Here is a 16,101-nt window from a genome sequence, read left to right as displayed (position 1 = left end):
ATCATTGGTGTGTCTGGTTTTTGTATGCCCCCTTTATTCGGTTAGTTAGTTATCTTTACTAATATAATAAGTACCCAGGAACCTGGAGCTCTATGCTACTTTTAGGTGGCACAGAGGGCAGGAGAAAAATACGCTGAAGCTTCCACGAGAGAGCTTTAGGGCAGATGTGAGGGAGAACTTCCTGAGGGTAGACTAAGTCAGCCAGTGGAACTAAGACCAGAGAAGAGGCCCCGACAGGACCCAGTTCTCTCCCCACCCTGAGCTCCCTCTGCAGGCCCACCATGGTGCCCACCTGCTACCCCTAAGGGAGCTCCGTATCCATGTCAATCATGAGAAGGGCTCTGACCTCTGGGGGCTCTTCTGGGGCCCACAGTGGTACAGATTTGGGACATGGACCTGTTTGGGAGTCTAATAAAGGCTGTCGACCCTGTCCCAGAAAAACTCTCCACCTGTCCAGATTTCATCTGCAGTGTCAGCCGTTCCTGGAGCCCTGAGACCTGTCTGTGGACCCCCGTGCAGAGGGAGGAAGCTCAGAGGCCTGAGTTCCAACAAGGGGCCCCACCACTCACCAGCTGTGTGACTTTGAGTCACTTGACAGCTCTGGGCCTCAGTTTCCCCGTTGTGAAAAGGGGAGGTAAGATCACCTTCCCCACAGTGTGTGGCAGGAAATTGATTAATGCATGGAAAGCACTGGACACAGAGAGGCAGAGGGTGCCTGTGTGTGTCCTCCCCTCCCTACTGAAGGGCAGGCTCTTCAGAGATAGCAAGAGACATAAAGAAAGAAGAAACACCTGCAAAAATTCCCTCCAAAGTGGAAGACCGAGGCTTCTGTTCACTCTTCAAGGCTTTCCAACCTTTCTACAAAGAACACAAGTTACTTGTATATAGAAAGGATATTGCAGGGGAGAGGAAGAACCGAAGAGGAATTATGAATAAGGTTGCCCATGAAGCCACACTAGGTGTGGTGGTTCCCCAACCCCTGACACCTCTTTGTGATGGCTCCTGTCCCACGCACAGCCCTCACTCTCACTTCTGTATCTTTGTTCAGGTTGTTTCCTCTACCTGACACTTCCTTCTGCTCTTTTCCACTTGAGAAACTCCTACACATCCATCAAAGCCCACCCCAAATGCCCCCTCTTCTCTTAGTTGGACAAGTTTGCCACCATAGCTAGCCTGCCCACAGGGCTTTGGTCTCCCTTCAGTCCAGGCTATACATTGCCCTGCCATTTGCCCTGTTTGTTGAGAGCCGAAACCAGGGTCATTGCCACCTTGCACCCTGCTCTGAGGTGCAGCTTTGTGACCTTGGGCAAATGTCAAATGGATGAATGAATGGGCAAATGAGTGAGTTTCCAATGTCAAAACTTGGGTGATCCCACTGCTCATTCTCAGGAGTTTTTGAGAAGATGAGCATAACCTGATTTCTTATCTTACTGTAAAGCCTGTGCTGGGCAGCACCAGCGAAAGAAGAGAGGAAGAGGCTGAGCAGAGGGACAAACTAACTAACTCAATTCTAACTGGCAGTGGCAGTGCTTCTGAACCTTTATTTCATTATCGCTCCCACCCTCCAGGATCCTTTTTTTTTTTTTTTTTTTTGCGGTACGCGGGCCTCTCACTGGTGTGGCCTCTCCCGTTGCGGAGCAACAGGCTCCGGACGCGCAGGCTCAGCGGCCATGGCTCACGGGCCCAGCCATTCCGCAGCATGTGGGATCTTCCCAGACCGGGGCACAAACCCATGTCCCCTGCATCGGCAGGCGGACTCTCAACCACTGCGCCACCAGGGAAGCCCCAGGATCCTTTATAGACAGTTTTTCCCAATCCCTTCCCACGAAAACATTGTAATACCCCAGATATACTGTATGTCTGTTTAAGTACCGCACATATATCTATAATTCAAGATTTTTTCATATGTTCTCCCTGAGCCAGTTTTTGCCCCCTGGAGGGCAATATGGCCCCTATGGGAATGCCTGCTCTAGGGTGGGCAGTCATCTGTATTATCACCTCTAGCCTTCAAAACAGCCCGTGGGGCCGGCACCACTATTCCCATTGTACAGACTTGTAAACTGAGGCACAGGTGTTAGTTGTGAGTGGCGGGGCTGGGATGCACAGCCCGGACTTTCAGGACACAGATTCCTTGACTTGCCTATTGCCTTGAGGGAGATGACAGGCAGCTGCTTGCTGGTCAGAGCCCTAAGCTGAGAGTCAGACCCTCCAGGCACTTCCTGCTTCTGGGCCTCAGTTTCCTCCTTCTAAAGTAAGGAGGGGGGCCTCAGTGTATCCTAAGCACCCCTGAGGCTTCAAGCCTCTGAAAGGGAGGCTTTGGAAGCCAGGGACACTGGGTGGCCTCCTGCATGCTGGGAGAGGTCCTATCCACCAGGTGGGAGCTGCTGGGGTCAGGCGGAGGGAGGGGATGGCTGAGCTGCTGGCCCCAGAGACGGAGCCGTCTGCTGTGCTCCCGGCTGGCGGCTTCCCAGGGGGTGCTCGGCTGGGAGCCTGGCTGGCCCCAGCTTTCCCCAGGGCCTGATAAACCAGAAAAAAGAAAGCATGCTGTGAAGGGAAGGAAGCACCAGCAGACAAAGGAGGGAAGGGCACGCTGATTCCATCGGCTCCAAACCCTCAGCCACCCTGGCGGGCTGGGCAGGGCAGGACGTGCAGACAGGGGGCCTGGGGAGCTGGCGGCAGGATGCTGGGAGCCGGCTGACCGGTGATCACTGTGCCTGCCTGTCCTAGTGTCCAAGCTGGCTGGGGTGGGGAGAGGCCCCAGCACACTGGCCCTTCCGTGCCACTGGAGCCTCCCCACAATTATCCCCATGCACAAGTGGTATCTTGAAGCCTCTGACAGGGGCCAAAGTCCCACAGCCAGTCAGTGGAAAGCCAGGCTGGGATCTGGTTCTCTGGCTCTGAGCTCCAGGCCTCTTCCACCCCATTCCTCACCCAAGTCTGCCAAAACCTGATGCTGTTTTCTGAGGAGGGAGGGAACCACTCAGAACACAGAAATCCAATAGACCCAGCTCACGAAGTACCAGGCATTTTCTCTGTTATCTGAGCATCTTAGCAGGGCCCTCTGAGGTTGACTGGGCTATCATTCCTCCTTTACCGATGAGGAAACTGAAACCTAGGGAGGTTAAGTAACAAGTCCATGCTCCTAACAGCTGGGCCTCTACAAGGTCCTCTAGGCAGCCTGCTGTCCCCTTGTCCACGGGCTCCAGGGCTGAGAGGTGGAGGCCCCTGCCCCTGAGCTAGGCAGCCTTCCCTGACGGTTCAAAGGGGAAGGGCTGAGAGGTGGAGAAGAATAGCTAGCCTTTTTTCTAAAATCAGTAACCAAAAAAGATATCCTAAAACCTGCCAACAGTAGGAGAAAAGGAGTGCAGCCTGGCCTGGCTCTGGCCCTTCCTCAGGGACCCAGGGGGATGAATGACACATGGATGGACTGGGAATCTGCAGGTAGGGGCACGGCGCCCCCCTCTACCACTTACATCCAGCTGCTCCATCCACAAGGCAGGGCAGCACACCCAAGCTCGCCTGGCCGGAGGCTCTGGGCAGGACTGGTCTCGGGCTGGGTTCAGTGTGAAGTTTCAGCCAGAGGCTATGCCGGCTGCAGCTCACACACCCACCAACCTAGATCCCTGGGGACCTTCCTCAAGGCCTCTGACCTCTCTCAGATGCCTCCCAAAGTCAGAAATGAGGCACTGGGATGAGTGAAAGAGGGGAGGAAGGAGAGTCAACCTAAGGGGCATTAACAAGCTAGTCAAGTTTTTGGCAACTGGGCTCTACCCTGCTGGGGCCCTCAGAGGGAAGAAGGTAGCTCAGGTTGGAAGGAGAATATTATCCGTTTATTCTCATCACCTGGGGACAAAGGCAAGCGCTCAGTGGGCTGCAAGGCAAGGGGCCGTCACTTGACACCTGTGCAGAGCTAGTTTCCCTGGCAGGAGCTGGAATACAGAGGTAAGCCGAGGGGATGTGAGGTTGGGCTCGAGAGGTGCCTGACACCATGTACCCTGAGGCACCCCCTTTCTCAATCAGTGGTCCCTGGGCCAGGGGGACCCAAGGACGGGTCAGACTTGACGCCTCCCCTCTAGGAACTCATAGTTCCTCGCCTACATTCTCCTCAGACCCATCATTCACACAGCATCTCCTGTGTGCTGGGAGCCATCAGCAGCCCTAGAAGACAGACATCATCTCCATTTGATGGAGGGGCACACTGAGGCTCAGGGAGGTTATGAACCTTCCTGCAGTCTCACTCTAAGCCTGAAGCCTTCCCAAGGTTTCTGGTGGGGCAGGAAGTACTGGAGAGCCTTAGAGAAGGGAGGCTGCCTGGAGGAGGTGGTACTGGGTCTGCTCCTTGGAGGCCATGCACACCTCACCCCCGACTGCTCTCTGTGCCCCATGTCTTCCCACAGTCACGCCACGTGGAGTCCCTAGGAGCATCTCATGAAGCCCTAAAATCACAGCTCATCAAGCTGGAAGACCCTCAGGGGCAGCTGACTCAAGTCGTCAGCCACCTTCCTGTGACAAAGCTGAGGTCCAGAGAGGAACTTGAGTGCCCAAGCTCACACAGCATGAGGTGGAAAGCAAGGGTAGGAGCCCAGGGCTCCTGACTCCCGGTTCGGTGCTCTGTCCCACACAGCTAGCATGGGCCAGGTTCCCCAGGGCCCTGTCTCCACTCTCAGGAGTAGAGCTCATCAGGGCACCTCACATCTGTACGTTTTTTTCTTGTTCTATGGCTGAATCTCCTTCCTGGAGTGCACTGGACTCAAAGCAGAACGTTGCAGGGAGCCCAGAGACCCTCAGTGTGGTTTGGGGTACAGGAGGGGCCGTGGGTGAGAAGAGGGCAGCAAGGCCGGGCTGTCGGACCCTGCATACTACAGGTGGGGAAAAAGTGACAGGTTCCTCCCTCCTCCCCTGCCACCCAAATGCCCCCAGACAGGGCACTGGGTAGAAGACCCTCACTCACTGGGACCCTGGGATACTGAAAACGGGGTTGGTGACCTAAAGTGCCAGAGATAGGGGCCGGGGGAGAATCCAAAACACAGAACAAACACACAACCACCCCCAAAGGAAAAGTCCAGGGTCTGAATTTTAAACAGGAAGAACTAGGCGTCAGACTCAGAGGAAGATAACAGGGCCCGGCTGAGCAAAGAAACAACAGAAAAAGACTGAGCAAAGCTGGGGGAGGGAATTCCTGCCTGGAGCCTGGGACCTTCCCAGCTCTCCCTTTGCCCCAGGGTGCAGGAATGCTGGGGTCCCAGCTGCCACACAGTGACAGGGGCACAGGCCCACCGAGAGCACTGTGGGAGGCCTTCTTGGAGAAGTGCTAGGGTATGCAGGAAAGAACATGGGATTGTTGGCCAGCCAGACCAAGACGGGAATCCTTGGGCAGGTGACTTTCTGAGCCTCTGTTTCTCCTTTTGGACAGTGTGACTAAGAATACATACCCTGATGACATAGACTAAGGGAGACAGGAATGGCCAGGGCTGGCCACACAGTAGGGCTATTTTTTAATCATTGCAGAGATCCCAGGGCCCACTGGCCCAACAATGAAGTACTCTCTCCTCTTTGGGAAGCAACAAAGCTCGCAGGTCCTTGCCCTGTATGGGTCCTGGCAGCCTGGTGAATCAAAGACAGTCCTTATGGGGCCAGACAGACAACCTCTAACCTATTCGTTTGCTAGAACTACCATAATAAAGAACGAAAGAGTGGGTGGCTTAAACAACAAAAATTTGTTTAAGCATCTCACAGTTCTGGAGGCTAGAAGTCCAAGATCAAGGTGTCAACAGGGTTGATTTCTTCTGAGACCTCCCTCCTTGCCTTGTAGGTGGCTGTCTTCTCCCTCTGTTTTCTTGTGGCCTTCAATGTGTGTCTGTCCTACCGAATCTCTTCTCATAAGGACACCAGTCATATTGGATTAGGGCTCACCCTAATGACCTCCTTTTAACCCAGTTACCTCTTTAGAGACCCTCTCCCCAAATACAGTCTCATTCAGAGGCACTAGGTGTTAGGACTTCAACATATGAATGGGGGCGGAGGGGACACAATTCAGCCCATAACACCCACCAACTTCCCATCTGCCCTACCACCCCACTCTTCTCTGGGGTCCATCCCAGAGCCCTCCGCCCTGGCACTGGATGGGGCTGTAACCGTCCTGAAGTCCAACTCCTCTTTCTCCAGAGAGGGTAAGTGATTATCCCAGGTGACACAGCAAAGGAAGACATCCAGGTCCCCAGAGGAGGGCACATCCAGAGAGAAGGCGATTGAAAGAGGACAGTCTCCAGTCCCTCAGCTGAGGGCACCCACAGTTGAAGCTGTCATATTGCTGTGTTCTGCCAGCTCAGAAAACTGTGGGATGGAAGACTTTGGTGAGGGCAGGGAGGGGACATACGTCAGCCTACCCCTTCTCTGTGGAGCCAGAAAGCAAGCAGCTCGTGTTGACGTGCGCCTCCTGCGTGCGGACGCTTCTCAAAGTGCTTCACGTGGGTTGACGTGTTGAAGTCTCACAGCAGTCCTGTGGAGTATGTGACAAGTCTTATAAGCATTTGCAGGAAGGGAAAACTGAGGCCCAGAGAAGTTAAGTAACTGGCCCATTGTCACACAGGCTGACAGTGAGTGTGCGTGGACTCAAGCCCAAGCAGTCTGCCTCCAGGGATTGCGATCTCGGTGGCAAAGCTTTACGGCGGGGGAGGTGGCATGGGACAACCCCTAGGCTGGTCATCTGGCCTGGCACTTCCATCACTTGCTGGGGGCCCTTGGGCCTCAGGGACCCCACCCGTCATAGGACAGGTAAGATCAGATGCCTTGTGTCCAAGGCAAACTACCCCCTTCCCTCTTCCCTGCCCCTTTGAGGCCCTCCTCAGGTCCAGAAGAGTAGTCCTGAGCCGCACTGCCATGGAACAAAGTTGCCTCTTGGGGACTCGGGGTCTAGAGGGCAGAGCAAGGAATGAGGCCAGCCCTAGCCACAGGTGCCACTGTGCACCCTCCACCACTGCATGGCCCACACTGAGGTGGCCCCGGCAGGAGGGGCAGCACTCTACAGACGCAGCAAAGTGGTAGTCTTTTTTGGGGAAAGCCATCCCCAGATCACGGGGCAGGAGGCCTCATGAGCTGGCAGAGGAAGGCTTGGGTGCAGCTTCTCCCCCAAGACCCTGCCCAGGTCGCCCCCTAGCTGGCATTTTCAGGGGACAGACCTCACCTCCGGAAGGGCTCCTATGCGTCTGGCTCTATTCCCAGCCTCCCACCCGGGAAAGAGGCCTGGAGGTAGGAACCTCGGGGTGTTACACTGTCTGTCACTTAAACTGCTCGGACCCATAGCGGCTGCCTCACCAAACCACAGTATCCTCCAGATTCTCCACAGCCGTGAGGGGTGAAAGGGTGCTGCACATAAACCTTTGGTGACAAGGTGAAATGTTACTGAAATATTGGCAAGTGAAGAAAAGAGAAAACCGTATAAAACAATATGTACAGGCTTCCCTGGTGGCGCAGTGGTTAAGAATCTGCCTGCCAATGCCGGGGACACGGGTTCGAGCCCTGGCGCAGGAAGACCCCACATGCCGCGGAGCAACTAAGCCCGTGCGCCACAACTACTGAGCCTGCGCTCTAGAGCCCACGTGCCACAACTACTGAGACCACGTGCCACAACTACTGAAGCCCACGCGCCTAGAGCCCGTGCTCTGTAGCAAGAGAAGCCACAGCAATGAGAAGCTCATGCACCGCAACAAAGCGTAGCCCCCGCTCACCGCAACTAGAGAAAGCCTGCGGGCAGCAATGAAGACCCAACACAGCCAAAAATAAATAAATGAATAAATACAAAAAAATATATATATATATATATAAAATATTATTCTATAGTCTTCAGCACACGTATACATGTAGATATTTTGATACACATGCATAGAAAAAAGGAGCTCCACCAAAATGTTAACTATGAATTCCTTCCCTCCTTCCCTCCTTCCCTTCCTCCCTCCCTCCCTCCCTCCCTCCCTCCCTCCCTCCCTCCCTTCCTTCCTTCCTTCTTCTCTCGCTCCTTCTCACTCTCTCTTTCTTTCTTCCTTTTCTTTTTCTGCTTCTATGTCCTTACACTTGTGGTAAAGTCGGGGGGGCAATAAAAAGATAAATTAATTTTATAAGAAAATATGAACAATAGAGTAATGTTAAAAATATACAGAGTTTGGGCCTCCCTGGTGGCGCAGTGGTTGAGATTCTGTAACCACCCTCCACCTTCTAGTTTTTCTGAGTTCTCTTCATGAACCTCACACATGCCCTTCGCTTTATAATTTTCAAAGAAAAGTCACACCCGTTATGTTGGTCCTCATGGGATGGGTGAGGCCAATGATGACCACTAATACATTGTGCAGATGAGGAAACTGAGGCCCAGAGAAGGGCTGTGGCTTTTTCCAAAGTCACCCTGCAAGTGAGAGGTAGAGTGGGCTTCACCCCCTTCTTCTAGATCCCTCTGGTCTGGGGGTGCCCTAGGGTACCTGGGTGCCTGGGCCGGAGCTTTGGAAGTCAGGGGGCTGAGAGCAGAAGGCACAGCTGTGGACTCTTCTGGACCTGATGAATCTCTATCTTGCTCTGAAGCTCTCTGCCTCAGTTTCCCTGACTGCAAAAGAACAAGGAGTTCTCAACTGCAGAAGCACAAGCCTGGCCTTCTCCACCATCCTCCACCCCTTCATCCTAAGGTGGAAGGAGGGACCCTTCCAGGCTCCTGGCTCCCGGAATATGGTCTGGGCCTGAGCCATGTCCTGTTCTCCGTCCTTGCTTCAGGCCTGGCCCCCCTTCTTGGTGCCCACACACTCCACACAGGGCCCTGGCTTCTTTGTGGACACGCTTAACCAGTGCACTGACTGGACGGAAGAGTGGGGCTGGGAAGCAGGCACAGCTCTGGCCCAGGCTCTGGGAGCCTTGGGCTCTGGTGGTCCCCCGTCCCGGCTCACTGTGTGATCCAGAGCCGCCAACCAATCTCCCTCTCTGAGCCTCAGTTTCCTCCTCTGTAGCACAAGAGGGTGAGAGATGCACCTCCACAGTCCTGCAGAGCAAGTATTAGCTGAGCACAGAGCTGCTTTAACAGAGATTCAAGCTAAGTTCCGACAGCGTCATGACTGCCTCGTGGACACAGAGAGGAGTCTCGACAGATTACCACCCAGGGCCTGGAAAAGAGCTCCTAGTCTGCACCTGGAGGCTCGCTCGCCACTGAACAGCGGGTGACAGTACTTCACTTCTCTGGACCTCGGGTTTCCTCTATGTGAAATGGGAGGTCACTGAGAGGGCCCCAGATGGCCAGTTTTTATAAAAACCACCACAAGAACAACAGTTTCTCTGGCTCTGCTTCTGGCCTAGGGGATGGAAAGTCAGAGGTAGCCAAGAACAGCAGTGGGCTTACGTGGGCCCAAATACCCAATGTGATCGCTGCCCCCCCAAACCTTGCTAAAGGCTGGGTGCTCTTGGTGAATGAGATCCAGAGAGGGCAAGTTTCAAGGAGGGAGGGCAGGGCCATTTGGGAGCCTAGAGCAACTGGCCCGAGGCCAGTGTGGCCCCCGGGAGGGCCGGAGCTGCCTGCTGGCTCCACAGACTGAGAAATGTGGCCATAGAATAATAAGGGCGACAATAATAACAAGCACCACTTATGAAGCATTCACCTTGTGCCAGCAATGTTAAGGGCTTTATTTGAATTAACTCATTTAAACTTCAGGCAACCCGATAAGGGAGGTTCTGTTATGATCCCCTGGTTTGCAAATGAGGAAACTGAGGCACAGGGAGGTCAAGGAACATGCCCAAGTTCAGGCAGCCAGCAACGGCAAAGCTGGGATGTGAACCCAGGCAACCTGGTGGCAGCATTAACTCTTTAACCACTGTGCTGTACTGGATCCCTAGAGAATGGTCTAGGATACACGAGACCCTTGATCCCTGTCCCGGCTGGCAAGCCTTCCTGCTGCTCCTCTCCCTGTACATATGAAGCACTTCCCAGCCCCTGACTGGGACACAACAGATCAGGGAACACATTAAAAATACAAGGTCAGGGAATTCCCTGGAGGTCCAGTGGTGAGGACTCCACGCTCTCACTGCCGTGGCCTGGGTTCAATCCCTGGTCCGGGAACTAAGATCCCACAAGCCATGCAGCGTGGCCAGGAAAAAAATAAAAAAAGGAATACAAGGTCAGCATCCCGTTGTTAAGCCCCACATCAGGCCCCATGATGCAGCGGTGCCGTCTGTCTCCCCTCTACCCCTCTACGGGTGGCTGAATTAGGCAGTTGCCACGACACACCGTGCAAACAGCATCCATCATTTGACCCTGCTTATGGGATATCGAATAAATGCATACAACTATCTACATAGAGACAGGACAGGAAGGATGCTCCCCAGGGAGTTAACTGTGGCTACCTCTGGGTGGTAGAGTTTGTAGTTTTCTCCTTAGACTTTTCTGTACTTAAAAAAAATTTTGGGGGGGCTTCCCTGGTGGCGCAGTGGTTGAGAGTCCGCCTGCCGATGCAGGGGACGCAGGTTCGTGACCCGATCAGGGAGGATCCCACATGCCGCGGAGCGGCTGGGCCCGTGAGCCATGGCCGCTGAGCCTGCGCGTCCGGAGCCTGTGCTCCACAACAGGAGAGGCCACAACAGTGAGAGCCCCGCGTACCGCAAAAAAAACTAACAATAATTTCTTTTTACAATCACTTGTACCATTTCTTCAAAATGTTTTCTAAAAAAATTTTTATAGGGACTTCCCTGGTGGCACAGTGGTTAGGACTCTGCGCTCCTGCTGCAGGGGGCCTGGGTTCGATCACTGGTCAGGGAACTAGATCCCTCCCACATGCCTGCTGCAACTAAGAATTCACATGCCACAACTAAGGAGCCCGCCTGCCACAACTAAGACCCGGTGCAACCAAATGAAAATAAATATATATTAAAAAAAGAAAGAAAGAAATCTGCAAGCATCTCAACAGAAAGAAAGTTTAAAAAAAATTTTTTTATAAAGCATCTTAGGGCCAAAGCCAGGTTGGAACCCAGGTCTGTGGGGCTCCAAACCCTTAATTCTTTGCCCTTTTCAGTCACACATCACTGACATGCTGCTGGGAGGTGGCCTGGGTGGGCCACTCCTTCAGGCTGAGGCTGGTGTCCTCCCAGGGCAGAGTCAGCTTCCGACATCACCAAAGCAAGGGTCAGCCACCCCCGGCTACCTTCCTTTGGGGGAGGGTGGCAGCTTGTACATTCGGCCTAAGCAGAATGATGTGAGACATGCTGAGATTAGTTAGGCCATCAGCCCACCTCGGATACCTTAAATCCCACCATTAACACTTAATAGCAATAAGTAACAATTATAAATAATAATTGGTGAAGGGATTACCGGTGGCTTTTTTTTCTTATCACTATATACTAATATTTTGACAATGATCATATATTGTTTTATAGTAAGAAAAATAGTTTTTCAAAATTATAAAATTCACAGAAGTCCAAGTTTTCATTCTTACCCTGGGACATAAAGAGTTTCTTTCTTTACACCTCCCGTGTACAGGCTCCATGCTAAACACTATACACATTATCTATAGTCTTCATGATATCCTTGCAAGAAAGAGACTATTGTCTCCCTTTTGGAGTTCAGGAGCTGAAACTCTGGGAGGCGACAAAGTTAAGTGACTTGCCCAAGGTCACACAGCTGGGAGGTCACCAGCCTAGATTCAAACTCAGGCCTGTCTGCCTCCCAAAGCAGGGCTCTGTCCCTCTTCTCCTCCGTATCATGTCACCCCTCACTGCTCTTTGAGAAGGTCTTGCCCCTCCTCCCCGACTTCCCTTCCAATCTGTGGATCCATCTCCCCCGCCCCCCGACCAGCCACCATGGGAGGAACTGGTTAGCATCCTTTCACTAGGATCCTGTGAAATATTTGGGTCCAGCTGGCCACATTCATCCTGTAATTAGAAACACACTTCCATGGCTCGGTGGTGGCCGCACCACACCTAGGACTAGCATCACGCTCCCCTGTGCCTGCCAGGAATACCCACCATGTAATTTCTGCCCTATTGACAAAAGGCGTTCTTTGTCCTTCCCAAATCATACAAAAACCCCTTCTAGGGGGCAACGGTCCAGAGTTCAAGGTCAGCCTCCTGCAAATGGGACGGATGGGACCGTGGGAAAGAGGCAGAGGCTGGTGACCCAGGACTGGGCTCAGAAGCTGGAACAGAGTACATGGGAGCAGAGCTGGCACCCAGACCCTTCCTCACCTGGAAGCCAGAGAGGCCAAGGGAGGCCAAGGTCACATACCTTTCAGGGCCATGTGGGTCCCCAGCTCTCCTGACCCCAGGACAGGCCCTCTGTCCCAGCCCACCTGATATGACATGGAGTCTTAGAGCCAACTCCGCCACTCCCCTGCCCTGGATTCAAGGAGAAACCTTCACCAGCTGGGCCTCAGTTTGCTCATCTGTAAAATGAGCACGAGGTGCCCACCTCCCCAAAGGCCATGGGGACTGAATGAGGGTGTGGACCTTACAGGTACAGCCCAGACCCGGTACCCAACAGGTCCATTTCCAGAGAGGGGGAACTTGTACTTCATACACTGAAGAACTATGTGATTATTTTATAAGGAGAATGCATTTTTCTGGATGACTTGTATAATTTTAAGAAAACACCAAAACTTAATTCTTTAACACCCCAGAGCGAGTCTGCAGCAGACCGACTCCTGGGCACCAGGCCTGGCTCTGCACACTCACCAGATGGCCCCACCACAGACCAACCCCTGGGAAAACATCCCTGCTGGCTCCCCACACTGGGCCAGTGCCGTCCCTGGCAAAGGGCTGGGGGCCACTTTCCCAGCAATGAGCCCAGCTCAACCGGGTGGGACACAGTGGCAACAACTGATAAGCTGTCCGTCTGCGGCGGGCCTGGGGGAGGCCCGGGCGGCAGACAGCGTGGCTGTGGCCGCTTCCCCTTCCTGGGCCGGCTTGGTGCCCCTGGGACTGGGACAGCCCTTGTCAGGGGGTCCTGCAGCCACGGTGGCTGGGATGAGCTGGGCCTGGGGGTAGGGGTGAGCACAGGCACGCATGTGTTGGTTTAGATTACTTTATCTTTTGGTGTAGGTATTACATTCTCGCAGTTCAAAAAGCTCCAGAGGGCTTCTAACCCTTGTCTCCAGCGCCCCCTCCCCCAGTGCTCTCCCTAGAGGCGACCACGTATACAAGCAAACATATGTGCGTATACCTCTGCCACATCGCCCCTCGCAGCCTCCCCCAGCTCCCACACAGTGTTGTCCTGAGGGCCTGTGCCCATGTCTCTGGGCACATCTCGGTCCACACGAGCCACAATCTCACTGGCCTCCAGCTCTGCCCGCACGCATTCCTCTCCCTGGCACACTCTCCTCCACTGCCCACTCCAGCCCACTCCCACACCCCTCCTTTCCTTCTTCGCTCAGCTCATTCTTTCTCACCCTCCAGGTCCCAGCTTAAATGCCCTCCCTTTGGAAGCTCTCCCTGATCCCAGGCTTCACTCCTCCCTGTCTCAGTGCTTCCGTGACACCTGAACTTCTCTGCCAGGCCAACCTGGATGGCCTGTTAATTATTTGTGCCCCACTAAACAGTAGGGTGCCCAACCAGTCCAGCTTACCACTGACTTTCCCAGTTTGGGCACTAATAATCCCACATGCCAGGAAAGGCCTCAAGCAAACAGGACAGCTGGTCACCCTAGTAGACGCTGAGCTCCATGAGGGCCAGGGAGAGCTCAGCCTTGTCCACCCCAGTCTCCCCAACACCCAGAGGCTCCACAGTGTTTGTGGCATTATAAGAATGATAGCCCAGGGACTTCCCTGGTGGCACAGTGGTTAATAATCTGACAGCCAGTGCAGGGGACACGGGTTTGAGCCCTGGTCCAGGAAGATCCCGCATGCCGCGGAGCAACTAAGTCTGTGCGCCACAACTACTGAAGCCCATGCACCTAGAGCCCGTGCTCCGCAACAGGAGAAGCCACCGCAACGAGAAGCCCGCGCACCACAACGAAGAGCAGCCCCTGCTCACCGCAACTAGAGAAAGCCCGTGCAGCAATGCAGACCCAACGCAGCCAAAAATAAATAAATAAATACATTTATTAAAAAAAAATAAAAATAATAGCCCACTTATGTAGCAATTACTCTGTGCCGGGCACCGTTCTGAGCACCCTACACATATAAACTCATTTAATCTCATAACAACCCAGTGAAGCCAACAAAGGTTCCAGAAGGTTAAGACACTTGCCCAAGGTCACATGGCGAGCGAGGGGTGGAGCCAGGGATTCAAGGGTCTTTACCTCGGCTGCTCTGGGTATATGGCTATTCTTGGGTCTCCCAGTCTGACCTGCACAGGCTCTTGCAGAGGGAGAGCTGCAGTGGGCAGCATTGCCAGAGATACAGGCTAGCAGGGCCTAAGGGGAGGACTCATTTTAGGCCTGTGTTGCTGGAGTGGGGGTCCTCCTGGGAACAGTACCCCTCATGCCCCAGAGCTTTGCTGCAAAGTTGAGAATTCTCTCTGTTGTCAGAAAAGGGAGAGGCTTGGAAAGGGAAATTAGGGGAGCAATAATCATTGTCCCCGTTTTACAGGAGGGTTTATAGAGGGTTAGCGAAGGCCTAAGAGCTCTGCACAGCTGCCCCTTCAACAAAGGACCCCCTCTTTCTTTAAAGAAGGAAAAAAAAAGAAAAAAAGCCTTTCCTACACACACAGCCTCTTCTCTAACGTGGAGTCCTGGGGCCTCAGCCCTGGCTCAGTACCCTCCTCACTCTAGCTGTGTATCCTTGGTCAGGTTCCTAAGCCTCTCTGAGCCTCTTTCCTTATCTGTAAAGTAAGACTAATAATAGTACCTACGTCATAGAATGGTTTGTGGATTAAATGAATTAATATATACAGAGCACTTAGAATAGTCGTGGGTACAGAGTATATATACAGAGTAAATGCTGGGTAGGTGTTGATTGATGGTATTATTTCATGTTCATGTTCTTCTATCTTCCTAAAATGCCCTTGCCCACAACTTGGTGAAACACTCTTCAGGGCTTTCCTGCCCCTGCGACTCACACCCGCCCCTATGTGTCTGAGATTAGGGGATACTCTGCACCTTAGAAGCTGTAGCCTCAACTATCATTCATAGTAAAAGGACAACGAGAACACAATCAACCCTTAACCTAATCAGTTACAATAAAATGGCTGTTGGGAACACAATGACGATGATTGTGGAGACCTGGCTGAGTGGCTTCTGTCAGGAGGTGGAGGGAGGGTGCACCTGAGCAGAGTCCGGAGCAGTGTGTGGTGATGAGAAGAATGGGGTCAAGGGTCTGACTCTGGGTTTGTGAACTTTGTGAACTTCCTGGGTGACCCTGGGCTCAGAGCCACCTGTTCCTCATCTGGAAAATAGGGAAACAAGCACTGTCCTCAGAGTGCTGTTAGGAAGACATATTTAGGTGATCCACATGAAGGGCAATGAAACTATAGCTGTGAAACCGCAGGCAGAGTACTAGCCAGCTAAGCATCAGTTTCCTCATCTGCAGATCTACAGATGAAGAAATGGACCCAATAAACCTACCTCACACTGTGCTTTAGAGCAAAGTATCTAGCATGAAGCCCAGACAATGGTAGGTGTTACAGACACGGTACTTCCCTTCCTCTCTTCCCTGAGGAGAGCGACAAAGGCCAGAAGCATTGGGCCTTGTGTACTCCTGAGTTGCCTTAAGCAAGTCACCCAATGCAGCTGGGCTAAGAAAAGGAAGGAAGGAGAGGGAAAGAAATAAGGAAGTGAGGAAGAGGAACGAGAGAAGGAAGGAAGGAAGAGGGGAAGGGAGACAGGAAGAACAGGAGGAAATAAAAGAAGAAAAAGAAAGTAACATTCCCCCCACCAGCCAATCAATGTGGGCTGGCGCAGGCTAAGCAGACCAAGAGAGATAGTGGCGGATGGATGAGTGGGCAAACAATCAGTGGTCATCTACTCTGTCTGTGCTTACAGGAGCTTCCTCAGATGAGAATCCAATCCCACGTCCTCCCCTGGATCTTCCCAGCCTGCCACCCAGGGATAATAGTTCAAAATTTACTTGATGGAAATCTGCCACATTAAAATACAGGGGCAAAGAAGGACAAAGCTGGAGGCCTCATACTTCTTGATTTCAAAACATATTA

General features: G+C 53.0%; 1 long non-coding RNA gene across 1 annotated transcript in view; it reads right to left on the bottom strand.

Annotated features, from left to right (window-relative positions):
* The window catches only part of LOC137231100 (uncharacterized), a 93,595-nt gene that overhangs the window by 30,446 nt on the left and 47,048 nt on the right, over nt 1-16,101 (bottom strand). The window contains exon 5 of the long non-coding RNA XR_010946399.1: nt 6,387-6,499. This is a non-coding gene — a long non-coding RNA (uncharacterized lncRNA). The remainder of the gene's footprint in view (nt 1-6,386; nt 6,500-16,101) is intronic.

Source organism: Pseudorca crassidens, chromosome 1 (assembly GCF_039906515.1).
Source record: "Pseudorca crassidens isolate mPseCra1 chromosome 1, mPseCra1.hap1, whole genome shotgun sequence".
Taxonomy (NCBI): domain Eukaryota; kingdom Metazoa; phylum Chordata; class Mammalia; order Artiodactyla; family Delphinidae; genus Pseudorca; species Pseudorca crassidens.
The sequence above is the reverse complement of the archived record's forward strand: the minus strand, read 5'-3'. Positions and strand labels throughout refer to the sequence as shown.